This window comes from Schistocerca americana, chromosome 3, assembly GCF_021461395.2.
Source record: "Schistocerca americana isolate TAMUIC-IGC-003095 chromosome 3, iqSchAmer2.1, whole genome shotgun sequence".
Taxonomy (NCBI): Eukaryota; Metazoa; Arthropoda; class Insecta; order Orthoptera; family Acrididae; genus Schistocerca; species Schistocerca americana.
The window spans coordinates 852117986-852123192 of record NC_060121.1 but is presented as its reverse complement, the minus strand read 5'-3'; positions in this window follow the sequence as shown (position 1 = coordinate 852123192).

The window sequence follows — 5207 nt, the reverse complement described above, 5'->3', positions numbered from 1 at the left end:
GTTAGATAGAATTGCAAAAATTGATTATTAGGTCACGAACACATATATATGACAGACCATAGCTTCAATCGACAAGAGGAAACGAGAGGAGATTGTGAATTGTTAATACAGTCTGTAAACGTGAAGCTATGAAGGTCCTCGTTGTTGTTACAAAAGTCGGGAATAATAAGATACTAATAAGAACCCTTTATATGACTTTTACAGTGCTCCTACTTGTCATCCTAAATACCTTCATATTTCAGGAGTTGAGTTTAAAAAACACCTTAGTGTAGTCTTTTAACTGACCACTAGCAGCGACTGATGCATTAGCAATATTAAACTGTATCACAAAGAGTAAAGAAGAGCTTCATGTTACAAATTTCAAAGACTGCACTCCTGGAAAAATTGTTTTACATGTGAGAAGTGCGTTGTGTATGCCAGTTACTGGAATTCGCGATGGAGTTCCAGTGTATTTCTTTTTACCGATAATACGTCAGCATCAGCGTTTCCTACTGCAGGCCTCGGTATCTTCTGTGATGTCCCCGCCGCATCGGTATTCTGGCAGCCAACACAGTTTATTGAGTGGTGTACATTGAGTGATGAAACTAACGTATATTTCACGTTTTTCTCTCTCTGTGACTTGTATTTTCGAAACTGTAGAGGTGAAACGAATATGTAACGTCAGTCCCACGCAACTGAACTTTTCAGAAAATTTTCCCATATTAAATTAAATTGAATTAAATTTCACTTTTGTTTTTGCTAAACGCCAGCAAGCTACACATAGCTCGGTACAATTACTCCAAACTGACTGAACTGCGGAGCCACTTGATGAATCTTGTTACAGGTGGTATCAGAAAAAAACTTTGTAACGTATTACCATCTTTACGCCGATTCTCATCGAGCCATATACGATATCTCGCATTTGTAGCTGCTTCTCTCACACAAATAATGATAAAAATTCGGAAATTAAGGGTCGCCACCAGCCCAAGCCCTTCCTAACCATTTAGAAAAAAATTACTACTTTCATTACTTCAGTAATTTAATTACAAGTATGCTAATTTCTTTAATCAGCTAAATAAATAGCACTCCATGTCGTGCATGAAACAACTTGATTAATTCAGGATTGGAAATCGGAGTAAGTGGGTAAGCTCAACACCACAGAATTTATCTTTCACGTAGATTATTTATATTATTTAAGTATTTGGTTGCACATCCTAACCACACATAACTTGTGCCTGACTAGACATATTTAAGTAAGAATTACTTGAGAATGTAACGGAGCACAATTTGACTACAACAAGAAGAAACACAGAAAACGGGAGTGGTAGACAATGTTACTATCATCTCCTTTGCATTCATACCATAAAAATATCTCAGTGAGATTCTCATTACGCTTCTATGCATGCAGTGTTCTGGACAGAAGGTTAACCAATGCACGAGGTTGTGCGATAATTATTCAACATACTAACTGCGTCTGCTGCTTGCAAACGGTCGAACTAGAGCACGTGGTTCATTCTGAATCAAACTGTTGTGCTGCATTTTGGAAAGTGGACGAAAGAACAGATATTCTTGGAGAAATTATAGCTCATTAAACAAGCAAACTGTTAAAATAAAGGCTATTGCGGTGCCGTGGTGGACCAGAAGGGTCATTGATTACCAAACACGTGACACAAAATCGACACACAAAGATAAAATCTACTTCCACAAAATATAAGGTTAAGGATAATTAAAAATCATACTCGCTTTGATACAGTATTACACCCACGTACGACTGAAGTGATCCTAACCAGCTTATCCTAATCAGATTTACCGTTTGAAATTCTACTTCATCGTTGTTCAAAATGAACAAAGTAACTTCCACACTTTTAACTCAAACACCCAAAAAATCGCATATTTAAAGCAATATAACTGTGGAACACTCGGAATAATAACTCGCTTCACACGCTTCAGTTAAGCTGAAGTTCTTAAGTATTTCAACTGTTAAACATAACGAAGTCCTAACTCAACCTGCTTCCGTCACCTGAAACCCCCCTTAAGAGCTACGATCCGTACTCACAAAGCATTCACCGAAGAGTGCCGCTTTCTCTTTCGAGATTACCTAGCTCCCCGTGCAGCGGAAGCTACCAGAAGGGTAGCCCTCCGTCACCAACCTCACACACAAAAACACCCTTCGACTAAGATGGGTAAACCTCTCTGTTCAGGTATGGGAAACCTAAGTTGGTCATCCTGTGCTCTCCTTCGAACGAGAAGCAACATCGTCTGCTCGTATCAGAGGATGACCAACTCAGCGTTTCCCATAAAACAAAACCGAAACCCCACATTAACACACACAAATAATATTCAATAGGCCTTATTTGAGTGCTCAGTATTTCTGGGAAAGTTCATGAATTGAGCTAAAATCATGTAGTAAAGTGAATAAGTTGTACCGAATTCGACAATCGTCTTATTGAAACGACTTCACACAGACGTTTCAGCTTCACATTATTATGTTTCTGGCTGAAAGGCTAACTCAATACTATATTAGATCTGAGTGGATTGCGCTACTTAACCTTCTGTAACTTACAATTCTCTTCATGGGAGTCCATTACAAATTATACAGGGTGTTTCAAAATGAATATACAGGTTTTAAGGCTTTGTAGCATTCATTGCATTTAACTTACAATTATAAATATCAAAAGAAAGAGCAACTATAACAGTTTCTATTAAAAGTGTTCAATGTGGGCACCATCGTCGCACATCGAGTCGATAGGAGAGTTTTTCCAAAACCTTGATAACTATGTCTATAGTAATTGTTTCAACAGTGCTGATTTTGAAGTCGGATAGATCAACTGGTAGCAGAGACACATACAAATCATCCTTTATGAATCCCGAAACGCAATAATCGCATGGGGTCACATCGTGTGTGAAACTAGCTCTGTCTTGCAACGCCTCGCGGCAAATCCAGCCGTCGGGTACAACGTCATTTAACCAGTCGCGTGCTGAGTTATGACAGTGAGATGGCGCACCATTGTGCTGCTGAGAAACACCAGTTGCAGTTGCTTCACCGAAAAAATCTAGAGGATCTCGTTGCAGCTGTACCATCTCGTGGGGATTTGCCCACCCCAGATACACACATTACGTGTGGTCACATTTCCATTTAGGTGAAATGTCGATTCACCACTCAAGACGACACGATCAAGAAAATCTTCATTTCATGCAGCAAAATTTCGTTTGCGAAGCTGGCACCTAAACCGTAGTATGTAGGCTTTAGAGCTTGTAACAACTGCGAACGACAAGGACGAACTGATTTCTTGGGACTACGCGTGATAGATTCTCACACGTTCAAGATGTGTTTCATTCATTCTCCGTCGTTCCATACTCTTCCCTTTCCGCACGAGTATACGAACAAATCAGTTTGAATTGCTCTTTCATTTGATGTGCTGTTTATAATTGTAGGTTGAACGTAATAAATGCTAGCTAGCATTAACACCCGATTATTCATTTTGAAACAACTTGTACTTCTCTGTCTGTTCCTGCAGGATTACAAACTACTTCGTTTTTCCCTCTAATACACTGTGGAACGACGCCTGACCTGCTAAGCCTGCAGAAAATTATCAGCAATCCAGGTACCGCGGATGTAAGTGTGGACCTAAACGGTAGGGTTTCCATCTTCAAACCAGTGAATGTTCGTACCACATCACCCACAAATGACACAAGTTCATCGAAACCTTCACCCACCTCAAATTCATCTAACGGCAAAGCAACTTACTGTGAACCATAAACTCTTGATTGAAAGGAAACTGATTTATCATGATTACCTCCAGTCAGATTCAAAACTCTACGTTATGAAATGATTTTCCCCTCGAAATGTATCAAATGATTATACATCCTCCTTTGACCAATATGGCTCAAAACGAAATAGTCAATGAAAATTCCGCTGAGTAGTTTCGATTAGAGATTACTTACAACGGGATGTTTTAGTATATAGCTGACAAAGAAACCACAGTGCTAGCAGACATGGTTCAAAGTCGATATAAGTATCATCCTGAGGGGATACCACATCATTTGAAACGACCGATAGCATGGCAAGGGTGATACTGCAGTATTAATTCGAATGTATTTTTCTTTTCAGAAAGTAAGAAAATCCAAGACAAAATGAAAAATTTAAACTGTAGCAATCAGAGTGAAAATGTTCAGCAGAGAACGACTTGTCCACTAACACATTTGTGGCAGTAGAGTTAACAGTTCATTCACTCTCTCTCTCTCTCTCTCTCTCTCTCTCTCTCTCTCTGTCCCTCTCTCTTCTCTCTCTCTAACACACACACACACACACACACACACACACACACACACACACACACAGGAGCGCGTACGCGCCAGGACTTACAAAACATCCTAATTTTAATAGATGAGTACTTCAATAAAGCGACTATCAGCGGCTGTGAAATTCTCCAGTCGCTTCATTCATCTGAATGGCTACTCACTGTACTCCAGAGTAAAACACATTTGGAAGCTCGTACATCAGAAATATTTTTCTAGTTGTTCTTAATTGTAAAGTGATTCATCAAGACAGAGGAAATGTTTCTTGTGTAGAAATCACTGAATTTAATGAACTTTTAAAACTGAACTTACAGGTATATCACCCTTAATGGTAAAACCTCCAAGCAAAATATAGGTTTAGCTATGGGCTATAGCGTGACAGGAACAATGGCGACATTTTCTTAACCGTGTACAACTTAAGCATGTCATAGACCGACCAGCGCTAGTTGATCAGTTACGTAGATGACACGATTAGTTTGTTCAATGAAACAAAAGATGAGGCGTTTTCACTTCATCACAAATTCCGTAAGCTACACAAAACGTGCATTTCACCACTGAATATGAAAAAAACGTAAATGAAACATTTAAAGAAACCCCAAACACAAGAAATATCTAAAAATAAAGAAAAAAAACAGAAAATAATATCCATTGCCTCTTTAGGTTTAATATAAGTAGCATTTTGTGTAAGTTGTTTCTTTACATTTTCAGTTTAAGTTTTATTTCATGCTTCCCAACTTTCATATTTTACTAATAGACGCGGTACGATCGACATTCTATCCCTGCATTCTCACAAATACTTTCCGGGTCGAAACACGAAACTGCCACACGAGATCTTTTTCACTTACTCAATTTATGTGATTCTTTTTTTAATTGACACATATTTTCATTGCTTGTGTTTTAATACATATTTAGATAATTTTCGTAACATA